General features: G+C 42.9%; 1 protein-coding gene and 1 pseudogene across 1 annotated transcript in view; both read left to right on the top strand.

Moving 5' to 3' along the window:
* The window catches only part of LOC122551725 (low-density lipoprotein receptor-related protein 1-like), a 1,910,187-nt gene that overhangs the window by 786,183 nt on the left and 1,105,448 nt on the right, over positions 1–18,556 (top strand). The gene's annotated exons all lie outside the window — the stretch shown is intronic.
* Positions 10,248–11,995, top strand: LOC148149653 (uncharacterized; annotated as a pseudogene).

Genomic DNA, 18,556 nt, shown 5'->3' with positions numbered 1-18,556 from the left:
TGAAAAATATTTATTTAGCGCTTTCCCTATTTCCTCTGACTCAGCACATCACTTCCCACTGCTATTCTTGATTGGCCTTAATCTTACTCTACTCATTCTTTTATTCCTGATATACCTATAAAAAGCCTTAGCATTTACCTTGATCATATCTGCCAACAACCTCTCATGTCCCCTCCTGGCTCTTCTTAGCTGTCTCGTTAGGTCTTTCCTGGCTAACTTGTAACTTTGAAGTACCCTACCTGACGCTTCACATCTCATCCTAACATAAGCCGCCTTCTTCCTCTTGACAAGAGATTTAACTTCCTTAGTAAACCATAGCTCCCACACTTGACAACTTCCTCCCTGCCTGACGGTACATACTTATCAAGGACCTGTAGTAGCTGGTCCTTGAATAAGCTCCACATTTCAGCCCATCCCCTATAGTTTCCTTCCTCATCCTATCCATCCTAAATCTTGCCTAATTGCATCATAATTGCCTTTCTCCCAGCTCTAACTCTTGCCCTGTAGTATATGCTTATCCCTTTCCATCGCTGAAGTAAACATAATGAAATAATGGTTTCTAACACCAAAATGCTCATCTACCTCCAAATCTAACATCTGGCTGGGTTCATTACTCAGTACCAAATCTAATGTGGCCTCGCCCCTTGTTGACCTACCTACCTACTGTGTCAGGCAATCCTCCTACACACATTGAAAAACAATTGACCACTGAAGTACTTTAACTTTCCAAATATTGACTGGTAATACTATAGTTCAAGTACTTTAGATGGTAATTTTTTGTCCAATGTGTGTAGGAGGGTTGCCTGACACATTATGTAGTTAGGCCAAAAGGGGTGAGGCAACAGTAGATTTGGTCCTTTGGTAGTATGGGCTGAGATTAGAAATAGGAAAGGAGAGGTTACCCTGTTGGGTGTTTTCTATTGGCCTCCAAACAGTTCCAGAGATATAGAGGTAAGGATAGCAAAGTTGATTCTCAACAGGAGCGAGAGTGACAGGGTAGTTGTTATGGGAGACTTTAACTTTCCAAATATTGATTGGGAACACTATAGTTCAAGTCTCCCATAACAACTACCCTGTCACTCTCGCTCCTGTTGAGAATCAACTTTGCTATCCTTACCTCTATATCTCTGGAACTGTTTCAGTAGACGAGTCCTCAAACGTCCTTTCTGCAACCGTAATACTGTCCTTGACTAACTATGCCACAGCACCCCATCTTTTACCATATTCGCTGCTCTTACTGAAAGTCCTCTCAAAATAAATGTCAACATTGCATTTCCCTTCCTAACTAATGATTCAACCTGCAAGCTTGCGTTGAGAGAATCCTGGACTAGAACTCCCAAGTCTCTTTACACTTCAGACTTCTGAATCTTTTCCCCATTAAGAAAATAGTCCATGCCTCTATTCTTCCTAACAAAGTGCATGACCTCACACTTTCCCACATTGTACTCCATCTGCGAGTCCTTTGCCCACTCTCCTAACCTGTCCAAATCCTTCTGCAGCTTCCTGTCTTTCTCAATGCTACCTTTCCCTTTACCTGTCTTTGTATCATCTGCAAACTTAGCCAGAATGTCCTCAATTCCTTCATCTAGGTCATTAATGTATAAAGTTAAAAGTTGTGGTCCCAATACTGAGCCGTGTGGAACACCACTTGTCACTGACTACCATCCTGAGAAAGACCCTTTTATCCTCACTCTGTGTTTCCTGACATACAACCAAACTTCTATCCATGCTAGTACCTTGCCTCTAACACCATGGACCCTTACCTTACTCAGTAGCCTCCTGTATGGCACCTTGTTGAAGTCATATAGATAACATCCATTGGCTCTCTTTGGTCTAACCTGCTTGTCACTTCTTCAAAGAATTCTCACAGATTTGTCAGGCATGACCTCCCATGATGAAACCATACTGACTTTGTCCTATTTTACCATACTCTTCATTTTACCATTCAGAAATCTCATCCTTGACAATGGATTTCCAGATCTTACCCACAACTGAGGTTAGGCTAATTGGTCTGTAATTTTCTGTTTTTTGCCTTACTCCCTTTTAAAATAGGGGTGTCACATTAGTGATTTTCCAGTCCTCTGGGACCTTCCCTGATTCTAGTGATCCCTGAAAGATTACCACGTATGCCTCCACTATCTCTTCAGCTATCTCCCTTAGAACTCTGGGATTAGTCCCATCTTATCTTGGTGTTTTACGTACCTTCAGGCCATTCAGTTTTTTTGCATCTTCTCATTGCCCCCAAACTCTCTTGAATTTTTGGGATATTATTCATGCCTTCCACCATGGAAACTGAAGTAAAGTAATTATTCAGTACCCGAGACATTTCTTTGTTCACCACTACTATCTCTCCAGCATCACTCTCCGGTGGTCCAATGTCTACTTTTGTCTCTCTTTTGCCCTTTATATATCTAAAGAAACTCTTCCTGTTTTCCTTGAAATTACTGGCTAGCTTATCCTCATATTTAATATTCTTCCTCCTTATTTCTTTTTCTGTTGCTCTCTGTGGGTCTTTGTAAGCTTCCCAATCCTCTATTTTCCCACTGCCCTTCGCCACATGATATGCTTTCTCTTTTGCTTTTATCTATCCCTGACTTCCCTAGTCAGCCATTGTTACCTCATCCTCCCTGTACCATGCTTCTTTTTCCTCAGAATGAATCTCTGCTGTGTCTCCTGAGTTACTCACAGAGACTCCTGCCATTGCGGTTCCACTGACTTTCCTGTTAGGCTCCTCTCCCAGTCACCACCACCCCTCCCATGTTTGCTTTCTTTCAGGCCCCCTTCCCTCTTTTCCCTCATGGATGATACTTCTGAGAACTCGAGGGCTAGCACCAACTCTCTGAGATGGGAATTACTCGCCATAGAGGCCGAAGGCCTGCCTCTAGCTAATGAACAGCTAGCCATCCCTGAGTGTCAGTTGCAGGTGCACAGAGTAGGTGAATTGTGAAGTCACCTGAGCTCAATCTCCTAATAATAGCCCTCCATCCTCCAGCTTATACCCTTTTGTAACCATGCAAATTCTGACCAGAAGTATAAAAAAGTTTGAAGGAAATGTCACCTTATTATGTGAAGTGATTGTCAGCTTTCTATGGGTTAGTGGCAAGTTTATTTTAATTGGATATTATTGCATTTCTGCAAGTTGTATTCGAAAATTGTTTAAAATTTCCCTCAGTTGCTATGGTAAGTTGCTGAAATTCTTTTTCTTACAAGAGTAGTCTTGCACAAACAAGTTGCTTTGAAATCTAGGTGGTTCACAGTTATAGAGCATAACTTGAAGAGTGAAATAAAGTTACACAAAGCAGGAAATGCTAAAGCAAGAGAGAGGAGGGATCGAAGCATCTTTGCAGGTGGCTGAATCGACAGAAGGTATTAGGAAGCTGTTCTCCGACCTGAAATTCAACCATGACCAATCCTTCACAGAAAAGGTCATCACTGAAATCTGCCAGCTCATGCTGCAATTCAGAAGCCAGCTAGGACAGTTATCCCCTCGCTGTCGAACTGACTGTGGCTAGGAGTTTTTGATACATTCGGTTCCATTCAGACTACTGCTGGAGATTACCATCTTTGCAGGGGAATCCTACAAAAGGGAGCACACTGACGGGAGGCATTGGCTTCAGGTATTATTGCTAGACTAGGTCAGACCACTCAAAACATTCTTAAGCATGCAGCCCCAGACCATAACTTTGTAATTTGTTTTGCTCCGTGTACAGTGAAAATTAACCGGAATAAGATAGCTAGGTTGACTACTAGATTTTAAAACAGACAATAATTTATTTACAAAGTTACACAATGAAACACAAAGAACAGAATAAAGAACCCCTACAGAACTTAGCCTCTCCAGCTAGACTTAATTATGTTGTTCCGAATGTACACAACAGTTCCACTAAGCAAACTCCCTTTAAAACCCAGTATAAATGGAACACATGCTTACAGCTTGAAGTTGAAGGGCAGAAAAGAGAGAGAGAGTTTCCACATAGCTCCCTTTTGAACTTACCAGTTCAAGAGTGAACTAAAACTGCTCAGTTCAGCTCAGCTAGAGAGCTGATCACTCCCCTTTCATTTTCCAGGTCCACATCTAAAACATGACCACCTTGGCCTGAAGTCTCATCTGTTTACATATAAACAAAAGACTTCTCAAAATCCTTTTCATCTCTGTACCAAACCAGACTGATCGGAGTCCGGCCCAGTTTATTACCCCTCTGAAAAAAATCAAGGACAGTGTATCCTTGAGCCAAGGAACAGCTTTTAGAAAAAAAGGGGCTAGCTTTCTGACAATAGAAGAGTTGAGAGTGTGGTGCTGGAAAAGCACAGCAGATCAGGCAATATCCAAGGAGCAGGAGAATCGATGTTTCGGGCAAAAGCTCTTCATCAGGGCTTTTATAAATTCATTCATTAATACAGAAACTGAGCTAATGTTCTGAGGAACTGGGTTTGAATCCTGTCACAGCAAGTACTGAAATTTGAATTTAAGTTAAAAACAAATTTTGAATAAAGAATCTATTGATGTTGGAAAAGCTCCTCTGACTAATTAATGTGCTTCAGGGAAGGAAATCTGCCATCTTCGCCTGGTCTGGGCTACACGTGACTCCAGACCCACAGCAATGGGTCTCAACTACCCTCTGAATTGGCTCCGCAAGCCGATCAATTGAAAGCCAGCTAGGGACAGGCAAACAATACTGGCCGGCCATCCAGTGATGCCATATCCCACAAGTGAATAAGCAAAAGGTTATTTTGTCATCACATGCCAAGAAAGAAGCAGCAAAGTAAGCAGTGTGCCTTTCCGGGATTGCAAGCTCTACCCTTGTTGCAGGGCTTCAGATTTATTGTTTTCTTGGTGCCTCATGCCAGCTTCTGTCATTGCACCTGATGGAAAAATAATTCCACTCTTTTAGAGAGCATTTAATGTGAGACTATTGACCACACATGATGTGTGTCAATGCCCAGTCTCTTAGCAACAGTTAGAATTGTGATAAGATGTGCCTTTAAGAGAGATTTGTTCCATCTTGTTTCTCTTGAAGGAAGATGTTGTAAACCTGCTGCTGAGGAATCTGCTTCATGGAAAACAGAGTAAAAGCTTTGGATTTCTAAAAACATTAGACATATACATAGGTCGGTGGAGTTAGGCACTCATAGACCCAGGGTTTGACTTTTGCTTTCAGTTGTTGAAGTTGAAGTTTGGCTTTGAAGCTGCTAGATACAGCTCTCTACTGCTGCTACAAAAGTAGAGCTCTCTCTCTGCTGCTAGATTCAGTCGTTTGGTGTTCCTTCTTCTGGACTGAAGGAGATAGTAAGTGAAAGAAGTCTGCTTTGCTGAATTTGCCTTTACCAAGTGTGTGTTTATGGGATGCTGATATATTGAAACAATTGATGTATGATTGTTAAATAACACATTATTTTGTTAATTATTTCAATAGAGTTAAAGTTATGCAATTTTTTTTTAATTTAACTGCGGTTTTAAGAATAAAGTGTGTTTTTCTTAAAGTTTAGTAGCTTGACCATCAAATCACAGCTGAAACACAATGCCTTAAACATGCATTGAAATAGGATAAATGTTGGGGTCTAGGCTATCTCTTTGATATGGTTTTAGGGGATTTGGTCTGGTCCATAAAAGATCGCTTAGTAGGCCATTATGCAAGTTGTATTACAACCATTATGACAAATCAAAGGATGATTGGAACTATCTGCTTAAAACACTGCTCTTGGTACAATTGTGCAACATATGCAAAGCAGGCATATAGAGAGATAGTGGTAATTTTATGAATAAACTGCGTTCAAGCAACCTGACCAGACAATACCTCTGTTTGATCACACGGATGGACCTGCATGTCTAACAAAATGGTTTTGTGAAATGTTGAAGTTAAAAATTTATGAGTAGAAATTCTCATCAGTCAATGATTTCACATTGACTGCATCCTGAGTGACACCCCAACACTGCATTCTCCATAGAAGTGTAGAATTGCTCGTAGCAACTTCTTGATTTCCTGGCTTCATCGCACGCATATGCAATAATCAGCGAATGGATGTGAGAAGAAAGATTCACTGACCAACTATGCAAATTTAGCATTGGGCAAAACTAACATGATGTGGAATACTGTGTACAATAGTGTAATTAAGTGTTCAAAATTATCTTGATATAAACTTCTTATTGCCACCTGAGGTGGATCAAAAGTATCAGTATTCAAATGACTAACAACCTTTGGAAATGAAGAAATGCAGAGAATTTTTAAATCAATGGAAAGGAAAATGGGGTGGTGAAGGTAAAGGGTACATAATGGCAGTTGAACTGGCAGTCAGTTTGCTCCTTTGGTGTAGCACTGAGTTTTACTTTAACTTACACTACAAATGGTTTGGCTGTATGCCAATGCAAATATTATGGCAAGTGTTGTTCTATTGCTTCCAACAAGTTTTAACATTCAGGTAAACTGGATTGATGATAACTTTCTTTTGATTTTCACCTAATTAAATTAAAACTTAAGTCAGCAAATATGAAATAAAATAATTGTAATAAAAACTAGGATCTATTCTTAGCTAACTGTTCTCGAAAAAATGCAATTTCTATGAATGTAACAAGAGGGACTTCCAGGATGAGCACCAGGCATACCTAAAAGTGAGATACTAACCTGGTGCAGCTGCAACACAGGGCTACTGGTATGCCAAATGGCAAAAGCAGCTTGTGATAGATTGGGCAAATTAATCCCACAGTAAACAAATCAGATCTAAGTTCTGCAGTCTTGACCACATTGAGTCTTGAATGGTAGTGGATGAGTGAACCAATAACAGGGGAAAGCAGGTTCCCAGAGATCCTCAGACTTGGTCATGAGGGAGCCCAATACATCAGTGCTTAAGAAACAGCTGAGGCATTCACAGTCATCTTCAGCTAGAACTGCCAAATAGATGATCCATCTTGACCTCCTACTGAGTTCAAAATCACAGATATCATTCTTCAGTCAATTCAATTCACTCCACATATTATCAAGAAATGGCTGAAGTCTTTGTGTATTCAAAGGTGATGAGCTTTGACAATATTCACATCATAATATTATATATCTCTGCTTCAGAATTAGCTGTGTCCTAGCTAAGCTCTTCCAGTAAAGCTACAACACCGGAATCTACACAGCAATGCGAAAAATTTCCCAAGTCTGTCCTGTACACAAAAAAGGGATAAATTCATCCTGCCCAGTCAGTTACAGCCCCATCAGATGAATTTTGATTAATAGAGAAGTGCTGAAAGGGGTTGTCAACTGGCACTTGATCTGAAAGAACCTGAAAAATAATGTCCAGTTGAAATTCTGCCATGGCTAATCAGCTCCTGACCACATTACAACTTTGGTCCAAACATGGACAAACACAATGAACTTCAGATGTGAGTTTGAAAGTGATTACCCTTGATATCAAGGCACCAATTAACCAAAAATGGCATCAAGTGGCCCGAGCAAAACTGGTTTCAGTGAATCAGGGTCAATGCTGTCTTCAGTTTGGAGTCATACCTTGCACAAAGAAATTTTATTTTTGTTGTTGGAGATCATAAATCTTCATCCCAAGGCATCATTGCAGATTTCCCTTGAATAAATCTGAAGCTGAAAATGTGTTGCTGGAAAAGCACAGCAGGTCAGGCAGCATCCAAGGAACAGGAGAATCGACGTTTCGGGCATAAGCCCTTCTTCAGGAATGAGGAAAGTGTGTCCAGCAGGCTAAGATAAAAGGTAGGGAGGAGGGACTTGGGGGAAGGGCTTTGGAAATGCGATAGGTGGAGGGAGGTCAAGGTGAGGATGATAGGCCGGAGTGGGGTGGGGGCGGAGAGGTCAGGAAGATGATTACAGGTTAGGAAGGTGTGCTGAGGTCAAGGGATTTGACTAAGACAAGGTGGGGGGAGTGGAAATGAGGAAACTGGAGAAATCTGAGTTCATCCCTTGTGGTTGGAGGGTTCCCAGGTAGAAGATGAGGCGCTCTTCCTCCAACCGTCGTGTTGCCATGGTCTGGCGATGGAGGAGTCTAAGGACCTGCATGTCCTTGGTGGAGTGGGAGGGGGAGTTAAAGTGTTGGGCTACGGGGTGGTTGGGTTGGTTGGTACGGGTGTCCCAGAGGTGTTCTCTGAAACGTTCCGCAAGTAGGCGTCCTGTCTCCCCAATATAGAGGAGGCCACATCGGGTGCAGCTTGAATCTGAAGCTGAACCATCTGTTTCAACAGTATACTTCCTTCCATCATAAGATCCAAAGTGTGTTAATTCACTAATAATTTCACAATGTTCAGCACCGTTTACCTCAGGTACTGAAGCAGTCCATGTCCAAATGCAAGAAGACCTGGACACATTCAGGCTTGAGCTTATAAGTGGTTAGAGACAAAAAAAAACTGCAGATGCTGGAATCCAAAATAGATAGTCAGAAGACGAGAAGAACACAGCAAGCCAGGCAGCATCAGAAGGTGGAGAAGTCAACATTCTTCAGGACTAGGAGTGGGTGTAAGGGCCAATAAAGGTGATTGGGGGGGGTGGGGCAGGGTGGTGAGGTGGGGATAGGTGAAGACAGGTAGAAGGAATGACCTGGTTGGGTCAATGTGAGGAATGAATCTGGTCGATGGCTGAGAGGAATGGAAGGGAGCTCAACATGACCATCCTCAGCCTCCTCCATTGCCACAACGAATCAAACAGCAAAGTGGAGAAGCAACACCTCATCTTCTGCTTGGGCAGCCTACACCTTGGAGGACTCAGCATTGAGTTCTCCAATTTCAAATAACCTCCAGTCCTATTCCCCAATTCCCTTCCCAGTCCCTCCCTTCCATTCCTCTCAGCCAACTACTGGATTCATCCCTCTCATCGACCAACCAGGTAGTAGCCTCTACCTGCCTCCACCTACCCCCACCTCACCACCCTGCCCGATTCACCCCCTTTATCCCCTTACAGCCACTCCCAGTCCTGAAGAAGGGTTACACGTGAAACTTCAAATTCTCCACTCCTGATGCTGCCTGGATTCCTGTATTCTTCCAGCCTCCTGCTTGTCTAACTTGAGCTGATAAGTGGCAAGTGACATTCCAAATAATGGCCATGTCCAACAAGAGAGAATATAGTCATCAACCATTGACAGTCAATCGCATTACCATCACTGATTGTCTTACTATCAACATCTACCAGGGTTACCATTGACCAGAATCTGAACTAGATATACATCATATTAATGGCTACAACAACAAATCAGAGGCTAGGAATTCTGAGGTGAGTAACAAATATTCTGAGTCCCCAGTTTGAGTTCACCATCTGAAAAGCACAGGTCAGGAAGGTAGCGGAATATAACTAAATGTCCTGGATGCATACAGTTCCTGCAACACTCAAGAAGCTGGACATTATCCAGGCCTAAACAGACTGATACCCAATCCAGAGTTGAGAGTATGGTGCTGCAAAAGCAGAACAGGTCAGGCAGTATTCGAGGACCAAAAGAGTCGACATTTCAGGCATAAGCCCATCATCAGGACTTATGCCCAAAACATCAATTCTCCTGCGCCTGACCGGCTGTCCTTTTCCAGCACCACATTCTTGACTCTGATGTCCAGCATCTGCAGTCCTCACTTTCTACTGATCTAGTGATATTCAATCCAGTGCCTTCAACATTCACACCATCCACATAGACATACATCGGCAGCAGTGTACAGAATCTACAATGTGCACTGCTGCAACTCATCAAAGCTCCTTCCAAACACACAACCGCTATGGCTGAGAAGGGCACCACCGGCAAGACCCCCCCAAGTTATAGATCAGCCTGACGTGGAACTATATCATTGTTCCTTCACTGTTGCTAAGTCAAAACCCTGGAAATCCTTTTTGAACAGCTTCTTGAATATTCCTACAGAGTAAGGACTGCAGTATGTTAGATTTTGAGGTTTCAGAACCACAGTTACCTGACATAGGCAGTCAACAATTCAAAAATAAATTTTCAGATCATGTATACAGTTTAAGAGGCAGCTGCTTAGATAAGATACATTAGTTACAGGTTGTTCTCCAATAATATGCATTTTGTCAATGCCATTTGGTTGTAATATCATTGGTGAATTGGGGAATGATTTTTTTTAAAACGAGAATTCCCATTGGCTATTACATGATTCCATCCTTGGCACTATGTTTCACAGTGCACAGAGGACTGGACTGTGCATCGACATCACATGCACTTTATGGTGAAGTGTTTCATGAAAGGTATAGTGCTGTACTCAGTAATCTTTGATCCTGTTTTTTGCAAATCTCACTGTGTTTTCCATGAATATGGAAGGACAAAGTTGCAAGAATGTCGACAGGAAACATCCAGGTGAAAATATTGCGGGTGGTGGCCATAAAAGAAAAGCTGTAACACATGAACAGAGGCTAGATGTTACAAAGCATTTTGAGCATTATGAAAGAGCATGTGGTATTGTGGTTAGTGCAACAACAATAAAGGAGCCTATGCTCCAGACCATTACAGATAATACAGAAAGAATTAAAGCAAGCTGCATTGCTGGAACAAGTCTGAGTGTTGGGAAGTCTGTGAGATCACAAACAAAGGAAGTTGATGAGTTGGAGCAGCTTCTAAGTGTGTGGATAGAAGATCAATCAAAAAAGTAATCTGGGACCACCTTTCTCACCTTAAAACCGAAAGCTTTTATCAATTTATGAGGATCTAAGGAAAAAGTGAAAATCCTGCAGATGTGTCTGCCTTCGGTGCTAGTAGTGACTGGTTTGCTGGATTTAGGAACTGCTGCATTTTTCAAAATGTGAAGTTATGTGGTGAAGCTGCCAGTGTAGATGAGGAATGTGCACTGTCATTTCCTCCCGTGGTGACAAAATTGATTGAGGAACAGGCTACACCTTAGATCAAATCTTGTACAAGACAGGTTTATATTGGAAGCGTATGCCATCCAGATCCTACATTTCTAAGAATGAAGTACACTCTCCAGGAATTAAGGTCACAAAAGCTTGCATGACTATGTTATTGGGTTCCAATGATAGTGGGGACTTAAGCCTGTGTTAGTGTACCACTCTGCCAACCTGTGATCCTTGAAAGATTATCACTCTTGGTAATACTCTAGGTGTTTACTTCAAGTCAAACAAAAGAGGTTAGGTGACAGACCAAATGTTTTTTGACCTTGTTGTTGACATTTTTGAGGATATTTTTAGAAATTATTGCAGGAGAAAAAGTTTAGATTTCAAGATTCACCTCATTCTAGACAATGCGCTAAGCCATCCTCCCACTATTGGTGAGTTTTCTGAAAATATCGAAATGTTATTTCTACATTCTAACACAACCTCTCTCATTCAACCCATGGACCAGGGTGCAATAGCAGCTTTTAAAGCTTATTATTTAAGGTGAACATTCAAGAGGTTTATTGCAGCTGCTGAGGGTGATAATGAGGACACTTATCTTCAATTTTGAAAGAGCTTTAACATTAAGAGTGCTCTTGACATCATTGTGGAGGCCTGTGGTGATGTCAGTAAGGATGGCTTGCATGCAGCTTGGCATAAGATTCCCCCAGATTCTTTTCATTATTTTGAAGTTGTTGAACCATCAGAGGAAGTTTTCAGCAATCAAAGAACATTGTGTCGCTCTTGCAAAACAAGTTGGATTTGGAAAAGTGGAGACTGAGGATGTCGAGGAGCTGCTTGTGTCCCATTGTGAAGACCTCTCCACAGCTATCTACAACAGCTTGTTGCTGCGGGGGGAGTTGAAGCTCAAGGTGAAGACGATAAAGTCCAGAATGTAGCACCCATGAGAAGTTTCCATTTCTCTTTTGAGGGAAGTTGAGAAGCAGTTGCAGCTCTAAGAAGACAATGATTATGGTATAGAATGCAACAAGATAGCAGTTTGTGGCATTAGGTCTTATCTGGCACTCTATGAACAGCTTCTTCATGAAAGAAGAAAGATGGCAAAGCGGCAAAACCTAAATGCCAATTTTAAGCCAACCCCCAAACCACAGTCATCCACTTCTCAACTAAATGTTTTCTTTCATCATAACCTTTACACCCACAGCTGCAACTGAAAGTAATGATGATGCTGATGGTGATCCTCAGTCCCTGCCTTAACACAGTACTGTAACTCAGCAAACTCAGAAATCTCCTCGTGTTAAATTTATTGTATTATTACATTAAAATATGTGACTTTAACATTTACTTAGACTGTGAGATTGTTTGTGTTAAGCTACCTGCTATTTTTGTTTCAATTTTTACTGATATTTATGGTGGTTTGCACCAACCCTATTTTTCCCATTGACCCCATTATTTCTATTGTGTTATTTTCCACAACATGAAGTCACATGAGAATGCAACTACTGTGATATGGCAGAACAGATTGTAATTAAACAAATAAAATATATGATCTGTTACAATTGAGGACAGTTTGCTGGTTAACAAGAGTTCGAGCAGGCAGTTCGCACAAACCCTCATTAAAGTTGCAAAGGTCAAATCTTGTTGTCCAGCTAACCTGTGAGGGAACTCCTTCTTGGATCTCCCTCCTCCATCCTCCATCTGAATGAGGCAGCTGCCCTGTAAATACTGCCTCCCAACAAGAACTGCCTTGTCAACATTTGTCAATATACCCAATTTCGGGGGATTGATCATCTGTGCTGTGTTAACTACCCATTTAAAACCAATGGACATGGAACAACTACCTGTGATGTCTGGATAACCATTATTCCCTTGCCCATATTTGTCTTAAGATTAGTTTTCATTTTTTCCAGGAACAAACCTTTCATTTTCCAAACTGCTGCATTGAAAGTAGTGCAAATGGTACCAGATGCATAATTTTTAAACTTCAGGTGATGGAACCTAGTGGACTCAGTGATCCTAGTGGCCTTTATTGTCACGTTCCCTTTGTTTTTTTTTAGTAGAGCTTGTTACAATTTGGGAAAGGTAAAGTAATAATGAAAATCTGTTCAATGAGAACAACCTATCGAGTTAAAAAAAATTGAAACAGGCCCTCCAGTCCACCATGCCTACACTAACCAACAAACATCCTGCACTCTGCCACCTCTGCCCAGGCATTTTCAGTACTCACCCAGATGCTTCTTAAATGTTATGAAAGTACCTGCCTAAACCACCACCTCAGGCAGCATATTCCACCTATCTACTACCCTGTGGTGATGGTTTTTTTTGTGTAGATCTCCTCTTAACCATTGCTCCTCACCTGAAACATATGCTCTCTAGTTTTAGACACCTCAGTCACGGCAAAGGGAATCTCAGGGTGTGGTGCGTGCCTCTCGTAACTTTGTGTACCTCAATGAGATCCTACCTACTACACTCCCCTCCAAACTCAGCCCGACGCCCACCCCCCAGCTTCTTCTGCTTTAAGCAAAACAGACTCAATCTATCCAGTATCTCCTTATAACTTAGACTTTTCATCTCAGGCACCATCAAAGAAGAAAGAACAATATAGCACAGGAACAGGCACTTCAGCCCTCCAACCCTGCACTGACACATGTTGCCTTTTATACTAAAACTGTCTTCACTGACAGGTGTTGGACTGGGGTGTACAAAGTTAAAAATCACACAACATCAGGTTATAGTCCAACAGGTTTAATTGGAAGTGCACTAGCTTTCAGAGTGTTGCTCCTTCATCAGGTGGTAGTCACCACCTGATGAAGGAGCGAAGCTCCGAAAGCTAGTGTGCTTCCAATTAAACCTGTTGGACTATAATCTGGTATTGTGTGATTTTTCACTTCACTGACAGGATCTGTATCCCTCTATTCCCTTCCTATTCATGTGTTCATCTAGGTGCTTCTTGAATTCTGCTATTGCGTGCACTCATCATCCTTTGTGTGAAAAACATGTTAGTGAATTTCCTCTGCACCCTTTCCAGTGCAATCTCATCCTGCCAGAAATGTGACGACCAGGACTGGACACAGTTTTCCATCTGTGGTCTAATGAATGATGTATAAAATTGTAAAATGACCTCCTTGCTCCTATGTTCTGTGGCCTGGCTAATGAAGGCAAGTATCCTGTGTGCCCTTTTCACCAAATTGTCTACCTGTTATCCTTTGAATCAACCTTCCCTGTCAGACCTGATCAAATGTCTTACTGAAGTCCAAGAAAACAGCTCAAGACCAGCTTCTTGAGGGCAGTTAGGGATGGGCAATCAATGTTGGTCTCATCAGAAGTATGCGTATCCTGGGAACAATTTTTTTTAAGGTCCATACTCACTCTGCAGTGCCTTACCACAATTTGATTTTTTCCCTCTCATTATACAATTTAACTCAGAAAGTAGACATCTTCTAAACACCACTCATATTTCCTGATATTTACAAAGACAGATCATTGACTTAGGAGCAAGAATGGCCATTTGGCCCTTTAAATCTGTTCTTCCATCAGTTAGATCATGGTTGGTGTGATTTTGGTCTCCACTCACCTTTCAGTCTGCAATCTTTAAATCTTTGTCTGTCAAAAGTCTATCTAGCTCTGCCTTAAATAAATTCAATGACTGCTTTCTGGGGAAAAAAGCATACAAGTTATACAGGGTAAAAACAAGGACTGCAGATGGTGGAAACCAGAGTCTACATTAGAGTGGTGCTAGAAAAGCACAGCAGGTCAGGCTGTATCCGAGGAGCAGGAAAATCGACGTTTCGGGCCAAAGCCCTTCATCAGGAATAGAGGCACGAAACCTGCATGGAGGAGAGATAAATGAGAAGGGGGTGGGGGTGGGGAGAAAGCAGCATAGAGTACAATAGGAGAATGGAGATGGGGCTGGAGGTGAAAGGTCAGAGAGGAGGGTGGGGGAAGGTAGTAAAGAGTACAATGGTTGAATGGGGGTGGGGATGAGGGTGATAGGTCAGAGAGGAGGGTGGAGTGGATAGGTGGAAAGGAAGATAGGCAGGTAGGACAGGTCATGAGGGCGGTACTGAGCTGGAAGATTGGAGCTGGGATGAGGTGGGGGAAGGGAAAATGAGGAAACTGTTGAAGTCCACATTGATGCCCTGGGGTTTGAAGTGTTCCGAGGCGGAAGATGAGACGTTCTTCCTCCAGGCGTCTGGTGGTGAAGGAATGGCAGTGAAGGAGGCCCAGGGCCTGCATCTCCTCGGCAGAGTGGGAGGGGGAGTTGAAATGTTGGGCCACAGGGCAGTGGGGCTGATTGGTGTGGGTGTCCCGGAGATGTTCCCTAAAGTGCTCTGCTAGGAGGCGTCCAGTCTCCCTAATGTAGAGGAGACCGCATCGGGAGCAACGGATACAATAAATGATATTAGTGGATGTGCAGGTGAAACTTTGATGAATGTGGAAGGTTCCTTTGGGGCATTGGACGGAGGTGAGAGAGGAGGTGTTGGCGCAGGTTTTGCAATTTCTGTGCTGGCAGGGAAAGGTGCCAGGAAGGGAGGGTGGGTTGTTGGGGAGCGTGGACCTGACCAGGTAGTCACGGAGGGAACATTCTTTGCGGAAGGTGGAAAGGGGTGGGGAGGGAAATATATTCCTGGTTGTGGGGTCTGTTTGGAGGTGGCAGAAATGTTGTTGGATGATGTGGTTTATGTGGAGGTTGGTAGGGTAGAATGTGAGCACCAGGGGGGTTCTGTCCTTGTTACAGTTGGAGGGGCGGAGTTTGAGGGCGGAGGGGCGCGATGTGGATGAGATGCATTGGAGGGCATGTTTAACCACATGGGAAGAGAAATTGTGGTCTCTGAAGAAGGAGGCCATCTGGTGTGTTCTGTGGTGGAACTGGTCCTCCTGGGAGCAGATGCAGCGGAGACGGAGGAATTGGGAATATGGGATGACATTTTTGCAGGAGGTAGGTTGGGAAGAGGTATAATCCAGGTGGCTGTGGGAGTCGGTGGGTTTGTAAAAAATGTCAGTGTCAAGTCAGTCGTCATTAACGGAGATGGAGAGGTCTAGGAAGGGGAGGGAGGTGTCAGAGATGGTCCAGGTGAATTTAAGGTCGGGGTGGAATGTGTTGGTGAAGTTGATGAATTGCTCAACTTCCTCGCGGGAACACAAGGCACCAATGCAGTCATCAATGTAGCGGAGGAAGAGGTGGGGAGTGGTGCCGGTGTAACGACAGATGATGGACTGTTCTACGTAGCCAACAAAGAGACAGGCATAGCTGGGGCCCATACGAGTGCCCATGGCTACCCCTTTGGTCTGGAGGAAGTGGGAGGATTCAAAGGAAAAATTGTTAAGGGTGAGGACAAGTTCAGCCAAACGAATGAGAGTGTTGGTGGAAGGTACTGCAGGGGACGTCGGGAGAGGAAGAAATGGAGGGCTTGGAGGCCTTGGTCATGGCGGATGGAGGTGTCGAGGGATTGGATATCCATGGTGAAGATGAGGCGTTGGGGGTCGGGGAAACGGAAATCTTGGACGAGATGGAGGGCGTTGGTGGTGTCTTGAGAGTATGTGGGGAGTTCCTGGACTCGGGGGGATAGGAGAGTATCGAGGTAGGTGGAGATGAGATCAGTGGGGCAGGAGCAGGCTGAGACAATGGGTTGGCCAGGGTGGTCAGGCTTGTGGATCTTGAGAAGGAGGTAGAATCGGGCGGTGTGGGGTTCCTGGACTATGAGGTTGAAAGCTATGGGTGGGAGATCTCCTGAGCTGATGAGATTCTGTATGGTCTGGGAGATAATGGTTTGGTGATGGGGGGTGGGGTCATGGTCGAGGGGGCGGTAGGAGGAGGTGTCTTCGAGTTGGCGTCTGGCTCCGGTGGTGTAGAGGTCAGTGTGCCAAACTAGTGCTGTTTATAGTTTGTTCTGCTATAATGCATATTTCTTCAGCGTGAATTGACTTTAACACAATTGAAGAATTTAGACTATTATTTGTAGAACACAAACTTTTCTTACCCGTATTAGTTGCAATGTGATTTTGGTCCAATTAGTTTAAAAGGCATGGCTATTTTCTTATAACACGACATTGCATGAGAACTGAATGATCATGTAACATCAGAACCAAATGTAATTATTAATAGCAATCGGAAAGACTCCAATATGCAATCAATAATAAATGAAGAGGTAGTGAATGTGTAAAGTAAGTAAAGTAGCAAGAAATTTACCAAGCAGCTGATACAAAGTAAAATAGTCAATCACGAGGAACAGATCAAAAGAAACTTTGAATAAAATAAAGAATAATATTTTTCTTTCTTCATTCATGGTATATGAGCATTGTTGGCTGGTCTACCATTTATTCCTTGCCCTGAGTTGCCCAGTGAAGGTGGTGGTAAGCTGCCTTCATAAACAGCTGCAGGTGATTTGGAGTAGTTACTCAAACAATGTTGCTTGGAAAAGAGATCCAGAACATTGACCCAGAAAAACTGAAGGGACAGAGATAAATTTCCAAACTTGGATGGTGAATTGTTTAAAGAGGAAGTTGCAAACACATGTATGCTGCCTTGTTTCTTGCTTGTAATACCTAGAGGTTTGGATGTGCTGTTTAAGGTCACCTGAGTAAATTTCTGCAGTGAATCATGGAGATGATGTAAAATGTTGCTACTCAGCATCAGTGGTGGACTGAGTGAATATTTTCTGCTGTGATGCCAATAAAAAAGACTTTTATTTTGGATGTTGTCAGCTTCTTGGGTGTTATTGAAGACAAGTGGGAAGTCTTCAATTACGTTCTTGGCTTGTGCTTTGTAGATGAAGACAGGCTTTAGAGAGTCAGGAGGTGAGTTACACATTGTAGCATTCCTAGCCTCTGACCTGCTCTTGTAGCCATAATATTTATATGGCTATTTCAGTTCACTTTCTGGTCAGTGGTGATGCTCAGGATGCTGATAATCAGGAATGGTAATGCTTTGTGTTAGTGATGGTAATGCCATTGAATGTTATTCTACTTGAGATGGCTATTGCCTGGCATTTATGTGGCATGAATATTATTTGTCACTTTGCAGACCAGTCCTGGGAATTGTCCAGATCTTGCTGCATTTGGGTTTGGACTGCTTCGGTATCTGAGGAATTGTGAATGATTTTGAATATTGTGCAATCACTGGCAAACATCCGTACCTCTGACCTTGTGATAGAGGAAAGGTCTTTGATGAAGCAGCTGAAAATGGTGAGGCCAAGAACACTCCTGCAGAGATGTCCTGGAGCTGAGATGATTGATCCCAACACCACAACCATCTTCCTATGTGTCAGATATGATTCCAGCCAGTGGACAGTTTTCCCCTTGTCTCCAGTTTTGCCAGGGCTCCTTTTTTGCCACACTCAATGAAACACAGCCTTTATGTCAATGGCAGTCACTCTCACCTCACCTCTGAAATTCTGCTCTTTTGTTCACTTTTGACCTAAGGCTGTAATGAGGTAAGAAAATGAGTGGGCTTTGGCAAAAGCTAAACTAGATGTCACCAAGTATGTTATTGCTGAGCAGATGCTACTCAATCGCACTGTTGATGACACCTTCCATCAGTTTACTGATGAGTAAGAGAAGACTAACGGGGGCGGTGAATGGTTGGGTTCCTTTTTGTGTTTCAGACATACCTGGGCAATTTTCCACATTGTTGGGAAGATGCACATGTTATAGATGTACTGGAACAGCTTGACTAGGGGCATGGCAAGCCTACATCCCATGTCTTCAGCAACATTCCCTCTACACTGTATGAATGTGAGGCTGCTCAGCTCCTGGGAGGTCCTGCACATACCATT

This window comes from Chiloscyllium plagiosum, unplaced genomic scaffold, assembly GCF_037043375.1.
Source record: "Chiloscyllium plagiosum isolate Xiang-an unplaced genomic scaffold, Cpla_swu_hap1 HiC_scaffold_7, whole genome shotgun sequence".
In the NCBI taxonomy this organism is placed as follows: domain Eukaryota; kingdom Metazoa; phylum Chordata; class Chondrichthyes; order Orectolobiformes; family Hemiscylliidae; genus Chiloscyllium; species Chiloscyllium plagiosum.
Note: the sequence above shows the minus strand (reverse complement) of the source record. Positions and strands in the feature narration are given on the sequence as shown.